We start from the raw sequence: 17,111 nt of genomic DNA, 5'->3' as shown, positions 1-17,111 counted from the left end.
GTACCCGCAGCTATTCAGGAGGCTGAGGCAGGAGCATCACAACTTGAAGTCCAGCCTGTGCAACTTAGTGAGTTAGCAAAACCCTGTCTCCAAATAAAAAGTAAAAGACGCTGGGCGAGTTACTCAGCACAGAGGCCTGGGGTTCAAACCTCAGTACTGGGGGGGGGGGTGCCGAGGGAAAATCTGAGAAACTGTTCCAGCAAGAAGAGCCCAGGCAACCTGAGGACAGAATGTGAACAGGGTCCTGCATAAGATCTTGGCATGGTCCTGAGTTCTGGGGTGTAGCTTAGGGGGACAGCACCTGCTTGGCATGTGTAAGGCCCTGGCTTTCACCTCCAGTAAAAGAAAAAAATGTCTGTTAAGCCAAGTGAGGTCACCTGCACCATAGTCCCAGTTATTCAAGAGGCTGAGGCAGGTGAATCAGGTTTGAAGTCCACCTATGCATCATAACAAGATCTCACCTCAAACATAAAAATAAAAAATGTTTAGTTCTACTTTTAAAAGAACAGGTCAGAGGAAGACAGCAGAGAGAAAGAGCCTCTCTGAGGTTTGGTGTCCAGACACTGGAATACAGCAACATGAGGAAGAGGAGAAGGAAGTGGTTCCTCGGGAGCAAGGCTGTGAATCGAGAATTAAACCCACAAGGAAAACCAAGAGTCAGCCCTCAACAAGGGAGGTGGCAGCCAGCCTTTCTCCCTGGCCCTGACTCACCGCGTGGGAGGGCAGCTCAGACCTGCAAAGCACCTCTTCTATGTCTCTGTTTTTCCCCTTAACTCCTTATAAATTTTCTCCCCTGGGGGTGAAGTTGCCATACTGAGGGCATAATTGCTATGTACAATTTTCTGATTTGTTTTAGGGTTTGTTATATAACTACAAATCTAGTCCATATGGTTAAAGGTGGCAAATTAATAATTACCTCAGTTTGTCATTTTCTAGGCTGCATTGGACACTATTGTTCTATTGTTTTGGCTGTGGTACTACTTTGCCCACGGGGACACGGTTGTTCTAATCAGGTATTCTTCCTGGCAAGCCAGGAGTGAGATGGCCTAAGGATCATAAAACTACTGTAGACCAGTGCCAAAAGCCAGGAGTTAGGCGACCTGGGCAGGAGTTTCTCCTCCCAGGTAAATTAAAGAGGTAACATCTTGTAACAAACTCAAATCCCAAAAGCCAGCTACATTTCGAAGACATCACTGAGAAGCAGTCGTTTCCTAAGGGTTCTCAGTACTAACAATAATCTACCCGCCATAAGCAAGTACGTGCATCAGCTCAGGAATTAAACTTTAAGAAAAGGAAAAGACCAACATGCGACCCCAGATGTCCAGTTCAACAAAGACAAACCCAGAGGACAGTGAGAGGGACAATACAAAAATCCACACTGGGGCTCTTCCTAAAGTGGTGACAACAGAAGTAACAAAGCAGATGAAGGAGGCTCTAAAATAAATCAAACCGGAAATAATTTCTCAGAGAACTACGGGAATGGTGACCGTAATGCAAGACAGGGTGAGAGACTCGAGCCAGTGCAGGTACCAGGGATTGAACTCATGACTGCCTGCTTGCAAGGCAGGCGCTTATGCTGCTGAGCTAAAGCCCCAGCCCCTGCCAGTGCAGATTTAAAAAACTAGACCTTAGGGAAATGATGGAAACCATGAATGCCCAGCATAGGAAAGAAATGAAGTCCATGAAACAGATTCCAACAGCTCTCCAGGAGGTTAAAAATTCCACTGAAAGTGTACACAGCACAATGACTCCATGTGAGGAGAGAATAACAGATCTAAAAGACAGGATGGCAGTTAGCAACTGTGAAAAGATTTCTTTAAAATAGCAAGGGAGCACGGAAAACCAATCCAACAGCTGCTAGATGATGCAAAGAATAACATAAGATTGATTGGAGTCAGTGAAAAAGCAGGAGAAACTGCAAATGACATTTTTTTTTTTAAAGTCATGGCAGAAAACTTTGCAAACTGGAAAGAATTTGACATACAGATAAGTGAGACATAGAGAACTCCAATTAACCATGATCCCCCTACTTAAATAGATAGATAGATAGATAGATAGATAGATAGATATGTGTGTGTGTGTGTGTGTGTATAGAGAAAGAGACAGAGAGACAGAGAAAGAGAGAGCACACAAGGCACATTATAGTCAAGATTTCAGAAATTCAACAGGAACAGAGTATTGAAAGCTGTTAGAAAAAAGAAACAAACCACCGGTAAAGGTGTGGGAAGAGCTGAAGCTGAAGATTGATTACGTCTGGGGCCAGAGCAAGGAGTCTGAAGAACAGAGAACCCCTGAGGCGAATCACGTGGCTACACTGCTGTAATCTCAAGGACACAGGGTGCCCAGACGAGCCATGGGGATAAGCTCGCAGGCAGAGAGGTCTCATGTGACACTCAGCCTCCCACTGTATAAATAAGCCGCTGCAGCCGTTGGAGCTCTTGTTTCTTCCTCTCGCCCCTTCTCTTTCTCTTCCGGCTTTGTGCTTCCCATCAGGAGAGGAGGGGGGCTGCACAGGGCCTCAGCTTTCTGTATTCCAGTTCTTCCTTTTTCTCCTTCCTCTCGCCATCCTCACCCTGGAAACATCGAGAGCTGTGTGGGACACAGCATCAAGGAAAGCCCATCAGGATCACAGCAGATTTCTTAACACAAACCCTCAAATCAAGGAGATCTTGTAATCCACAAACGAGCCCCCAAACTCAAGTTCAAAAAATGAGGCAAAAACATATTTTTAAAAGCAGCGCTGATTTATTTTATCCTGGGCCCAGCGACACAGTGCAGTTGGAGATTGCAAAAGCTGTGTGTTGTTCCTCTATACTTGCAGCCTTTTTGTACATATCAGTTTACAAAGTAAGAGGTTATGGGCGTGGATCAGGAAATCTGCTAATGAGGAAGACCTTTGTTTCCCTTAGTAGAGGATAGAGTAGTCTGGCAGTAATTAACAATTCTTTGTCAGTTTATTTTAGCACCACATCTGTTATTTGAATAGGGCAACAATGGTTAACATATCAATTAGGTTAGGTTCCCAGGGATTCACAAATCTTTACAGAGGAGAGCATTGATTAACATATCAATTAGGTGGGGGGGGGACCCGCATACAGAACAGTACAGCCACATTACAGGTGTTTTGGTATAATACAAATATAACGAAGCTCTTTTTGCTAGTGTACAACAGGAGAGTGAAGTATTTCAAACCCCAAAAGAAAACAATTTACAAAAAGAAGAAGAAAGAAAGAAAACAACCTCCAGCTGGGCATGGTGGCACATACCTGTAAATTTCAGCACTCCAGAGACTGAGGCAGGAAGATCTCCTGAGTTTAAGGCTAACTTGAGCTACATAGTGAGACCCTTTCTCAAAAAAGGATAAATATGGGGCTGGGAATTTAGCTCAGCGGCATAAGCGCCTGCCTTGCAAGTGTGCGGTTCTGAGTTCGATCGATCCCTGGTACCGATAAAAACGAAAACGAAAAAGATAAATATATGTTCACCAAATATCAGTGGACCCAACTACATAAAACAAATATTAAGGGACATGAAAAATCAAATAAGCACTAATACAATTGTAATGGGTGACCTCAATACCCCACTGTCACAAATAAACAGATGAACTAGACAAAAAAAGTCAAATATCAGAACTGAATCAAACTTTTGAGCAAATGGACATAGCAGATGTCTGAATAGTGCTCCACCCCACAACATCAGAATACACATCCTTCTCTGTGCACATAGGACATCCTCCAAAACAGAATACACACTTGCTCATAGAATGTGCTTAAGTAAATGCAAAGAAATTGAAATTATCCCATGCATACTCATCAGACCACAGTGCAATGAAATTGGAAATCAGTGGCAAAAGAACTTCATAAACACATGGAAATTAAATGACACCCTCCTGAACAATCGATGGTTCACAGATGATATTAGAGTTATGTTTCTACAATCAAATGATAATGCTACTACAACATACTGGACCTTATGGGACATGATGAAAGATGGCCCTACAGAAAAAATTTAGAGTGATGAATTCCCACATCAGTAAAACAGGAAGCTCAAACAACCTAATGTTGAACCTCAAGCTTCTCAGAAGTCAAGTTCAAAGCATATGAGAAAGGAAATTCGACAGTTCAGAGCAGAAATCAATGCAACAGCGACTAAGTAAACAAAACAAATCAATAACAAAGAGTTGGTTCTTTGATAGATTAAGTAAAATTCACAAACTCTTAGCCACTCATCAAAGAAAAGAGGAAAGGCATAAACGCCTGCCTTGCAAGTGCGGGGTCGTGAGTCCCATCCCTGGTACCGATTAAAAAAAAAAAAAAGAAGAAGAAGAAAGACTTAAATCCTTGCAATTAGGATTAAAAAGAGTGAGATCACAACTAATACTGCAAAAATCCAGCAGATCACCAATACTTGCCTCAAGAACCTGTATTTTGGAGATTTAGCTTAGCGGCATAAGTGCCTGCCTTGCAAGCAGGCAGTCGTGAGTTCGATCCCCAGTACCGATAAAAATGAAACACACACACACACACACACACACACACACACACACACACACAAAAGAACCTGTATTCTGATAAGGTGGAAAACAGAGAAATGGACAAATTCTTAGATGCATATAATTACCAAAGCTGAATCAAGAAGATGTACAATTTCTAAATAAATCAATATCAATCAAAAAAAATCAAAGATGTAATTAAGAACCTACCAACAGACCAGGGATATAGCTCAGCAGCACAACACCTACCTGGCAAGCACAAGGTCATGAGTTCAATTTCTACTACAAATAAATAAATAAATACCAACAAAGAAAAGTCCAGGTCCTGATGAATTCATGCTGAATTCTAAAAGAAATTTAGAGAAGAGCTAACACAACTACTTCTCAAACTCTTTAATGAAATTAAATCAATACTCCCAAATTCATTCTTGGAAGCATTACCATCATACCAAAACCAGAGAAAGATCCAACCAAAAAAGAGAACTACAGTAACTTTTTTGATTTCCTATTAACTTGATTTGAAGCCCTGTATTGCTCTCACCATCTTGTTTTGACTGATTTTACTCTATTCTGTTTTGTTTGATAGTATCAAGTTTGAAGGTATAGGCAACTACTTTGAAGGCAATAAGATTCACTATGATGCCCATTATGGTTTGACTATTATCTTCTTTTGAAATCCTGTAATGTCTCCAATGTTTAGGTTTTATTGATTTTGTTCTGTACTGTTTTGTTCAATTTTATTATACGTGGTGATATAGGCAATTCTTTTTAAGGTAGCAAGAGGCATTATGGTAACCTTTGTTGATCACCTTGTATTCTGTTTTTACATCATGTACTATGTCCATCCTTTGTTTTGACTGACTGTGCTTTGTTTTGTCACATTTGGTTTTATCCTCTTCCAAAAAAAAAAAAAAAGGTAGTAAGAACTGTGGGAGTAATAAAACCCAAAATGTGTAATTGTTATTGTAAAAAAAAGAGGAAAAGAACGTGCTCTAAAGGATACAACTGCAAGTGTGTTTAGGTGTGTAAGATAGATGACCATATTACTAAGTTTTTGTTGGATCATTGAACACAACTGTTTGCAGTCTCACTGTTTGAATGTCCACTTTTTATGCTTTAATTTTGTAACTTGAGTAGTTATTTCTAAGATGACAATATGTAATCTATTAGCTAGTGATTTCTTACTATTTATTTTCTTGAAATTCTGTATTACTTGTACCCTTTTACTGTTTTGGCTTTTGTTTTTCTTTAAATAAAAAATTTTTAAGAAGAGAGCTATAAGCCAATTTCCCTAATGAACATAGATGCAAAAATCCTCAATAAGATATTGGCAAAGAAAAATGCAGCAAATCATCAAGAAGATTATACACCATGACCAAGTGGGATTCATCCCAGAGATGCAGATATGGTTCAATACATGTAATCCACCATATCAACAGAGCCAATGACAAAAACCACATGATCATCTCAACGGAGAGGGAAAAAGTGTTTCATAAGGTCTAACACATGTTCATGATAAAAACACCACAGAAAATTGGATAGAGGGTCTTTATCTCAATGTGATAAAAGTTGTCTATGACAAACCAACAACCAACATCATATTGAATGGGCAAATACAAAGTTTTCATTCTAAAATCAGAAACAAGGGGCTGGGGATTTAGCTCAGCGGCATAAGTGCCTGCCTTGTAAGCAGGCAGTCGTGAGTTCGATCCCCGGTACCGATAAAAAGGAAAAAGACAAAAAAATTAAAAAATTAAAAAATAAAATCAGAAACAAGATAAGGATGTCCACCGTCACTACTCTTATTCAATGTAGTTCTGAAAACATTAACTATAGCAATTAGACAAGAGAAAGAATTAAAAGGAATAAGGATAGGAAAGGAAGTTAAATTATCCTTATTTGTGGACGACACAATATTCTATATAGAGGATCCCAAAAGCTCCACCAAAAGTCTCCTGGAATTAATAACCAAATTCAATAGTGTAATAGGATACAAAGTCAACACTTAAAACTCAATTGCATTCCTGTACATGAATAACAAACTCACTGAGAGAGAAATCACAGAAATGCCTTTTACAACAGCATCCAAAACATGAAGCACCAGAATCAATCTAATGAAGGCAGTGAAAGACCTTTACTTTTTTTTTTTTTTGGTGCCAGGAATTGAACTCACGACCTTGCACTCGCCAGGCAGGCACTTATGCCACTGATCTAAACTCACTGCAAATCTTTACATTTAAAACTACAGTATTCTGAAAAGAGAGATCAAAGAGGCCATCAGAAAATGGAAAGATATCCCTTGTTCTTGGGTAAGAAGAACCAATATAGTGAAAATGGCCACATGTTCAAAATTGTTATACAGATTTAATGTAATCCTGATCAAAATGCCACTAGCATAGCTCACAAAATTAGAAAAAACAATCCTAAAATTCATGTGGAACCAGAAGAGACCTAGAATAGCAAACACAAATCTGGGCAATAAAGGCAACACAGAGGGCATCACAATACCTGGCTTGAAATTATACTACAGGGGCCAGGGATTCAGCTCAGCGATAGAAATGCCTGCCTGGTGAGTGTGAGGTCATGAGTTTCAATCCCTGGTACAAAACAAACAAATATATATATATATATATATATATATATATATATATATATATAAAATACAAAGCTATATCATGCAATAAAAAACAGCATGGTACTGTAAAAAAACAAACAACAACAAAAAAAAAACCCAGACCTGAGGATCAATGGAACAGATTAGAAGATGTAGAAACAACTTTAGACATAGTCACTTTTTTTTCTTTTCTTTTTTTTTTTTTTTTTGTACCAGGGATTGAACTCATGACCTGGAGCCTGCTTATGCTGCTGAGGTAAATCCCCAATACTCCCCGATTTTTGTTATTGTTGTTTGTTTTTTGAGACAGGATTTCACTACACAATTCAGCTAGCTACCCTGGAACTCACAGAGATCTTGCCTCAAACTTCTGAGTGCTGGGATTAAGCATACACCAAAACACTTGATCTGAGCTACTTTATCTTCGACAAAGGGGCCAAACACCCTTTCACTGGAAGAATGACAGCCTTTTTAATAAATGATGCTAGCAGCCAGGCATGGTGGTGCATGCTTGTAATACCAGCAGTTGGAGGGGGCTGAAGCCAATTTGGGCTACAAAGTGAGCTGAAGACCAGCTTGAACTCATAATGAAACCCCGTCTCAAAAAGACCAAAAATTAAATAAATAAATGGTGCTGGGAAAACCGGTTTTCCACATGCCAAAAGTTAAACCTAGAGCCATATCTTTCATCATGCACGAAACTAAAATTGAAATGGATCAAAGATCTGAATATAAAAAAAGGAAACACTAAATCTGCTAGAACATAGAATAGATAGAACTCTTGAAGATAGTAGTGGAGACAAAGACTTTATGAACAAAACTCCAATTCCACAGGAACTATCACAAAGAATCAAAAACTGGGATTTCATCTTACTAAAATGCTTTTGCACAGCAAAGGAAATCACCAACAAAGTGAAGACACAACTCATAGTGTGGGAAAAAAGTTTTGCCAGCTGTTCCTCAAAGGACTACTATCTAGAATATATAAAGAACTCAAAAAAAAAAAAAAAAGATCCCTTAAATTTAAAGATCTGGTCCAAAAAACAGTCATCTGAAATGCATGGACATGTCTCACATGAAGAATTATAGAAACTGCAAATAAATATATGAAAAAATGTTCAACATCACTGGCCATTCAAGAGATGCAAAGTGAAACAAAGCCAAGATTCCATCTCATGACGCCCAGAGACGCCACCACCATGGCGGGGGAGCATCGGTGAGCCGCCACCCCGAAACTCTCCACCACCCTGGGAACCTTGGATTGGAGGAACCCAGTTCCCAGCCCCATCCCCTGAGCTGAGGTACAGGCAGCCAGTACAGGAAGTGCCTGGGGCTCAGCTACTGCTGATTCAGGGAACCACAGGGACATATCAAGATGAAGCAGCAAGGTGCAGCCCCAGACCCCCAGCCCACCCAGAACAAGTCCCGGGGACATAGCCACCAAAGAAATTAGAAGTCACACATCTGAAATTTCTGAAATGATAGAAACTGAGGTAAAGATACAATTTAGGACTTGAATCATTTGATCAACTTTGCATCCTATTATATCTGATAGTCTGAGCAACTTTTTTTAATTTTTTGAGCAACTATTTAGAGGACGACAATGTGCCATATAGTAACTACTGTCCTACTGTCTTGTTTTGGAAATCCAAGCTCGTTCTCATTGTTTGGTTTTGTTTTTTTCTCTTTAAAATAAAAAGGGGTAGAGATATATATCTCAGCAGCACATGTACCTGCCTGGCAAGTGTGAGGTTGAGTTCAAGCCCTGTTACCAAATAATAGAATAGGTTAAAACAAAATGAAATGGGCTGGAGATTTAGCTCAACCGCATAAGCACCTGCCTGGCAAGTGTGAGGTTGTGAGTTCAATCCTTGGTACCAAAAATAAATAAATAAATAAATGAAATGAAATCATAATTAGTTTTTTGTATATATATGGTACTGGACATTGAACTAGGAGTCTTCACACTGAGCTATATTCTCAGAACACCTGGCAAGTGCTCTACCACTGAGCTATAACCTACCCCCGCCCCTTTATTTTTTTATTTTGAGACAGGGTCTTGCTAAGTCACTGTTTCCCATGGTGGGCTTCAATTTGACACACTCTTGTCTCAGCCTCCCAGATACTGGGATTACAGCCTGCCCCACCACTCCCAGCTTGTGAGTAGCACTGTGTGGATGCCAGGATCAGACAGGAAACCATACACAGCCTCTATAACACCCGGAGCCTGTGACTCAGCCCAGGTCACACAGCAAGTGGAGCCAGGATGTGAACCCAGCACTGATGGCAACCAAACGTGGACCTATACCACAGTTCAGGTCTGCACCAGTTCACTCCCAGGACAACACTGAGCTCCGGGCTGGCTTGGGATGGGGAGAAACTCAGAAGTTACAAAGGGCAGGGCATGGTGGTGCATAGCTGTAAACCCAACACTCAAGAGGCTGAGGCAGGAGGATCGCTGAGAGTTTGAAGCCAGCCTAGACTACTATGAGTTCAAGGCTAGCCTGAACTACATAGTGAGACCCCTCTTTTGAAAAACAGCAAAAGAGACTACAAAGGGACTTGAGCATGGCACTGCAGCCCCGTAACCCCTGCACTCTGGATGTTAAGGCAGGAGAACCACAAGTTGGAGCAACCTGTGCAGTTTAGGGACTGGGCGAAAGACCCAGTCTCAAAAGATCAAAAGGGCTGGGAGGTAGCTGGGGGCGGTGCTCATTCCTGGTGCCTGTGGCCAGTTCCGTAGCAAGCAGCTCGGAGAGGTCCCTAGGCGCACCCCTCCCAGTCCCCCAACTCCTTGCCCAGAGGTAGTAGGGGCGCAGGCCCAGGGGAGGGTCCCAGAAGTAGTGCGGCAAAAGCCAAGTGCCGCGCTTGGTCCCCAAAACCGGCAGCGCCAGGCCGGCGGCGGGTTGTGCTGCAGCCCCCTCTCGTGTTTGCTTGGGCGAACTGCAGCTCTGAGTGCACCCGCTGCTTGGAGGAAATTTAGAAAGTGGCGCCAAGGCCAATGCTAAAGGCAGGTGGAGGATGTGGAGCGACAGTTATAACCCGCTGCCGGAAGTGGTCCTTGTGGGCTGTTCGAACCGTGAGTCATTTATAAATTATTTTTACAAATTATACATGAAAAGTAAAAGCTGCATTCTGGGAAGCTGAGGCAGAAGGACTGCAAGTTCAAGTCCAGCCTGGGCAAGTGACTGAGTAAGACCTTCTCTTAAAATAAAAAATAAAAAATATAAACAAAGAGCTGGGCATGTAGCTCAGCATGCCCGCCCAGGTTCAATTCCCAATACTATATATATATATTTTTTTTTTTTTTTAATCTTTTTTGTCTTTTTTTTTTTTAATCGGTACCAGGGTTCGAACTCATGACCACATACTTACAAGGCAAGTGCTTATGCCGCTGAGCTAAATCCCCAGCCCCCTTTTTTTTTTTTTTTAGATAGAGTCCCATTATGTGATTCGACCTGGTCTTGAACTCACTATGCAGCCCAGGCTGGTCTCAAACTCACGGCAAACTCAGCCTCCTGAGTGCTGAGATTACAGGCATGTGCGACCAGGCCCGGTCCCAGTACTTTAAGTTAAAAAAACAAAAAGCAGGAAAAGCTGAGCAGTGGCCATGGTCCTTCCACTATGGCTGCAGGCTGCTTAGTTGAGGTCCCTGGTGTGGCGCTCCCTTGTATCCGCAGGAGGGATAGCAGGTGTGGCCAAGGTGGTGACAGAGGCCAGGTGCCCCCACCTACCCAGGGCAGTCCTGGGAAGAGTGATGGGGAGGGGGTGCCCCCTGGCAGGGGGGCCCCAGCATGGAGGCGAGAGTCCCTTCAGTGCTGGCCCACCCCCTGGAGGTGAGACAGGGCTCTGGGAGCAAAGCCCAAGCACACACTCTTTTTTCTGGGGGGCTGCAGCCTCGAGGAACTGCTGGGCCTGGGGAGGATGTGGGTGTCAGAGAGGAGGAGGCATCAAGCCCTGCGGTGGCCTGGACTCAACCTCTCTCTTCTCTGCCCTGCCCTGGGTTTTGGAGGGGCAGGTGCGTGGGGGCTCAGGAAGTGGGGAAAAGCTCGGGGTGCCACTCCTAGTCCCGCTCTGGGCCCAGGCCTGGCCGCGAAGGGAAGAGCTCGGCACTGGCCGGGCCTCCTTATGGCTTGGGGGAAACTGAGCCCTAGGTCCTGACTCACCCGTCCCTTCTCTGCTTGGTGACACCTAAGGGGCTGGGAACGACCCCAAAGCAGCCAGCCCACCCCGCCAGTCTCCTCTAACACCTTCTTACTGTCCCTCCCGGAAGACGGACAAACGGACGAGCCAGCAGCCAGGGACACCCGCCCCGACGCGAAGCACACTCCCTCTGCAACCCGACTCCCCACCTGTCTCCAGACCGAGGTGGCGCGCACCTGCCGCGCCACCCCCAGGGGACAAGGTGGGGGACAGCCACCAGGAGGGCCCCCCTCCCCGCCCTGCGCGCAAGAACCTGTTCCCCGGGCCATGCCCGCCACGGCAGGCTCTGCCACCCAGATGGCCCCAGGGACCCAGGCGGCTGCAGGAGAAGGAAGGAGCCCCAGGCGGCCAAGGTGAGGGGCCTCAGCCACTCCCGCAGGGGACGAAAAGCAAACAGTGAGGCAGGATCCCTCGGCCCCTCCCGGCCCCTGCTGCCCCGGCCCTGCGGAAGCCACGCCTCACATTTCTATTTGTCAATTTAAAAATTCAAACTTCAAGGAAAAAAAACCCTGGATTTAATCCTTGCTGTTTGCCTCGCCTTGCCCAAGTTACCTAGCAACCCTGTTGTGTTTCTGCTCTGTAACATAAGCACACACCTGTCATCCCGGAGGTCCAGGAGGCTGAGGCTGGAGAATCACAAGTCTGAGCGCAACTCAGGCAACCAACATAGAGACTTCACCATGAGTGAGTGGTGAGCATTTCTCCAGCCACTGAGGCAAGAGGAGAAAATAGTCAAAATCCTAATAGTTCACAGTAAAATACTTCGACAATGAAAGCCCAATAAAAGATGTTTTATGCTTCTAATTAAAAACAAAAGTCCTTTTTTCAAAGAAGATGATTTCTTTGAAGGTGAGGGACAAGAAAGGAGAGAGAGAGACACGGCAGACAGCTACTCTGGACAAAGAAGGAGTATTCAAAAGGGAAATAACTCGGCAAAAAGAAACCTTGGTGCCTAAAAGCCTACAGGTCGGGAAGACAGATTCCCCCTGGAGAATGATCTCAGCAGGGGTGGTGGTGGGAACCTCTAATCCTAAACTCTGGGAGGCTGAGGCGGAGGATGGCAAGTGTGAGCCCAGTCTGAACAATTTAGGGCAATTCTGTCTTGTAAGCGAACACATAAATAAAGGGCTGGGGATGTAGTTCATTGTGAAGACCTTGTGTTCATCCCTCAGTATTGGAAAAATAAAATCTCTGCAGGAAGCCAGAGCACCGGCCATTAGTGGCATCTGCCTGAGGCTCTGAGCACCTGTGTCTTTAGTTCCAGGCACACGGCCACCGGCCACCGTGGGTCTGCTCTCCAGCAGCCAGGGTTTGACTGACAGCCTCACACAGTCTCAAGGCCTCTCAGCCTGTCCGCAGAGATCTCTAGGGTGGGGTCTGTCCCCTTGAAAGGGTCTGGATGGATGAGATGGCACCTAGCTGTAATCCCAGGAGGAGAGCAGCTGGCGCAGCCTGCAGCCTAGCAGATTAGCAAGACTGTCTCAAAAATAAATCTTTTAAAACCCCTGGGGCTTGAGCCAGCTCACACCTGTAATCCCAGCACTCGGGAGGCTGAGGTGGGAGGATCGTTTTGAGTTCGAGACCAGCCTGGGCTACAAAGTGAGCTCAAGGTCAGCTGAACTGCATAGAGAGACCCTGTCTCAAAAATAAAATAAAATAAAAAAATCCTGGGGCTGGAGCTCAGTGTGATGGCCTGGGTTTCATCCCCAGTCCCACAGAATAAATAAATAAGTGTTAAAACAAGCCCTGTGAAACCTCAGTGACTGGTGAGCTGCTACTGAAGATCGGCACACATTGATGGATAAAGCCACAGAAAGGCTCCACCCTGCCATGGAAGGGCCGGTGTACAAGGTCTTAACGGACATATTTGGCAATTTCTGAGCAGGCAGTGCAGCTACCCTGTGACTCACTTCTGGAGAAACCCTCAGGTGGGAGCACCTGGAGAACAGGAAGCTGCCTCTCACCATGAGTTATTTTATTTTATTTTATTTTTGTCTTTTTCGTTTTTATTGGTACCAGGGATCGAACTCACGACTGCCTGCTTGCAAGGCAGGTGCTTATGCCGCTGAGCTAAATCCCCAGCCCTCTCACTATGAGTTTTCATAGTAAAGCAATTGGAAGAAGACTAGGTGGTAATATAGTCACAGCGTGGAACACTATACAGTGATCAAGAAGGGATGCACTGCCCACACACAGGACAACAGGAGTGAATCTCACAGACATTATATAGAGTGAAGCCAAATACAGATGTGTACACAGTGGATGATCCCATCTATTTATTTTATTTTGTTTTTGAGGCAGGATCTCACTATGTAGTTCAGGCTGGCCTTGAACTCACTTATGTAGCCCAGGCTGACTCCGAACTCACAGGGACCCTTCTGCCCTGGCCTGTTGAACACTGGGATTACAGACATATACCACTATGTCAAGCCTTAAATGTATTTAATGTGCCAAAAACAAAACTATATGGTAAGGGACCAGGATATAGCTCAGCGACACAAGCATCTGCCTGGCAAGTGCAAGGTCCTGAGTTCGATTTTCAGCCCGCACACACACCAAAAAACCCTACGTGGTAAAAGACACCATAAAAACAGTCCAAGCAGGGGCGAGCGCAGCCTGGAAGAAAATGTTTGCAAGCTCCATAACTTATGACTAACAGCCAGCAGATAGAAATTCCGTAAATCAATGACAAAAGGGCAAAGGACCAACAGGAAGATCAACTCTGACCAGAGCCCACGAGAGAGAGCTGTGAAACGGGAGCGGAGGGTGCTCAGGACCCCAGAGCGCCAGCTTCCGGGCAGGGCCAGCCCTGGGGCACCACTTCCCAGGAACTCGGTGGCTCATGGCGTGGGAGGCGTCCTGTCCCAGGAACGGGTGACCCTGCGGATCTGCAGTTACCAAACCAGAAGCCACCAGACGGGACCGGCACCGGCACCGGCACCGGCACCGGCACCGGCACCGGCACCGCGCTTCTGCCGCCCAGGACACGAGGCCAATCCTGGGTGTTCGTGGCGCGGGTGGGGAAAGAGTCTCAGATCGGGGCGCCGCCCCCCAAATCTCACCACAGCCAGTCTCAAAGCCAGGAGCTGTGGGTTCTAGCGAGTGTCTGATCCAGTTCAATCCGGTCCAAGCCAGTGCCTGGGACCAGCATCGCTCCCATAGGTGGGTGACTGGGGTCCCAAGACCCTTTCCCCTCCACGTGACACACCTGCCGCCAGCCCCAGGATTTTACCTGCCCTTCTGATCAGCCAGGGAAAGTGGAGCTCCTATAAGCCACCTCGAGGGCCAGGTAATTGGCCTCTGCAAGAACACAAGACGGGGAGACACTAACCACCGGTCACCCGTTTAATAGGAAGGATTTGACAAAGGAAGAGATGTGCAGAGGAGGTGTTGGGGGCACACCGAGTGCAGTCCTCCAAGACTCCCTGGGTTTAGAACCCCGAACTGAGGCCTACCCTTGCCCTTTAGATTTGTTTGTTGTATACTGAGATTTCAACCCAGGGCCTTTGCACTGACCTGTATCCCAAGCCCCCAAACCCTTTTATTTTCTTTTTAATTTTAAGACAATGTCTTGCTAAAACGCTGAATTGCCTGGCCAGCTCAAACTTGCATCTTCCTGCCTCAGCCTCCCTGAGCGCTGGAATTACAGGTATGCACCACCCCTCTGGCCAAATGGACAAGCATGGAGGAAAGGGTAGGAATGTGATGGGTGGGGAGGGTCCCTTCTGAGGCTGACATTCCAGTGATAACCTTCTGAATGGGAAGCCCCCCCCCCCCAGGCCTATGTTCTGATTCCTCCCAACCTCTGTATGCGCCTCCTCCCTCCTGGGATTGTTCTTGAAAGAGGGTCTTATCATCCACCGTGAGGCAAGGTAGAGTTGCAGGTTTCCAAGTCAGAAAGGCAGGGGAAGGCTAGGGTTTCCATTACCTTTTTTGGAAAAGAGCAGTTCTAGTTTCTATGGGCTGTTTGGAAAGGAAGTTACAAGCCAGAAACCACGGATAAGAACTAATATAGAAACCAGGTGTGGTGTCACACACCTGTAAACCCAGCACCGAGAGGCGGAGGTGGGAGGGTCATGGAGGAGTTCGAGGCCGCCCCAGACTACACAGCCAATTGCAGGCCAGCCTACACTGCATCAAAATAAAGAGATAAAAACAAAGCAATAAAACAGAAAGAAAGCCAAAATATAAATATCACCAGGCATGCAAGTGCATACCTGTAATTCCAGCCCTCAGGAAGCTGAGGCAGGAGGATTGCTACAAGTTTGAGGACAGCCTGAGCTATACATCGAGACCCTGTCTCAAAACAAACAAACAAAAAATAGATATTATAATGTCAGATATGCACACTAGGTGACTATTTATACAACAAATTGTAGGGTTGGGGATTTAGCTCATCAACATAAGTGCCGGCCTGGCAAGCATGAGGTCGTGAATTCAATATCTGGTACCAAAAAAAAAAAAAAGAGCCTTTATATGCTGGCCACCCCCACCCGCTAGTGGGTGCTGCTGCAGTCGTGGTGCCTGTAGGAAGCCAAATAAAACTTGTGGATGATGCCACAGAGGTAGGTGAAGGATTTCAATGAATCCAAGCATCAGATGATGTTGTGGGGGGACCCTAGGGAGAGAGCGTGGGCCTTTAGACTTCAGGGGGCGATGATTCTAAAATAAGATGATTCTAAAATAATGCAGAAGAGCTGGAATCCACCCTGGAGGAGGTGGAGGGTTTCCTTCCTTTTGGAGACCCACGGAGTGACTGGCCCAGTTGTGTGTCCAGCCTTTCCACGATTGCTGGTGCTTCTGCATCTCAAAGAATTTTACCTAGAAGGAAGAATGTCACTTATGAGCCAGCAGCAACAGAAAGATTCCACACAAAGCCAGGAAAAAGAACGAAACTGGGAGCCTTTATTTGGAAGAGCTAAAGAGTGCCGGCACCTCGGAAGCTTGTGGAGGAGCAGACCTGAAGGCCAGGAAGGCCGCGGAGCACCGTATGAAAAGGAGATTTGGGGTTTTGTTTGTTTTGGGTTTTGGTTTTTTGAGACAGAGTCTGACAATGTAGTTCAGGCTGACCTTGAACTGACAGCAGTCCTCCTGCCTCAGCCTCCCAGAGTGCTGAGACTAGAGGTGTGCGCCACCACACCTGGCTTGAAAAGGAGTTTGGAGTTGGAGCAGATGAAATTAAATGGAGCAACATGGACTCAGGAGCAGACAGAATGCTATGGACAGTGCTGAGGCCAACAGCGACCTTTACTACCCAGCATGGGGCAAACCTTTCCAGACAGATGACGCCAGAAAGAATCCTGAAAAGCCAAAGAACAATGGGAAATGGCTGACTTATTGGGACAACAAATGGAGCAGAGGGAGAGAAGTTTCCAGGACCTCAAGTGGATGAAACTATATGGAATGCCAATCCTTTCCTGCTTTCTTTGTTGTTGTTGTTTTTGTCTTGTCTGTTTTTGTTTTGTTTTTGTCTTTTTTGAGACAGGTCTCCCTGTGCATGGCGGGCTGGACTCAAACAGACAATCCTCCTGTTTTGGCCTCCGAGTGCTGGGATTATAAGCGTGCCTTCCACACCCTTCCATGAAAGGCAATTCTGAGGAAGAAGTAGAAGATGTACTCAAAGGAGCACTTTCTAAAAACAGAAGACAAAGATGCAGAAGCCAGCCCAGAATTCTGACAACTGCAGCGGAGTTGGAAGTGGAGAAGGAGCTCGTGGTCCTGAAGACCCTAATTTAAATTAAGACATTGCCAAAGACTCAAGAGGCGGTGCTCCAGAGAGGTCAGGCCGAGAGACCCCGGGCC

The 17,111-nt window shown here is 45.4% G+C and overlaps 1 long non-coding RNA gene across 1 annotated transcript; it reads right to left on the bottom strand.

Annotated features, from left to right (window-relative positions):
• Positions 1–1,181: 1,181 nt before the first annotated feature.
• On the bottom strand, positions 1,182–15,289 carry LOC134472373 (uncharacterized). Its single transcript, XR_010042178.1, has 3 exons — positions 15,238–15,289; positions 11,906–12,019; positions 1,182–2,589 (listed from the first exon to the last, which is right to left on the bottom strand). It is a non-coding gene; the product is annotated as an uncharacterized LOC134472373 (long non-coding RNA).
• Positions 15,290–17,111: the final 1,822 nt, after the last annotated feature.

Source organism: Cavia porcellus, unplaced genomic scaffold (assembly GCF_034190915.1).
Source record: "Cavia porcellus strain 051 isolate PalLab524CR breed Dunkin Hartley unplaced genomic scaffold, mCavPor4.1 scaffold_23, whole genome shotgun sequence".
Lineage (NCBI taxonomy): Eukaryota > Metazoa > Chordata > Mammalia > Rodentia > Caviidae > Cavia > Cavia porcellus.
Note: the sequence above shows the minus strand (reverse complement) of the source record. Positions and strands in the feature narration are given on the sequence as shown.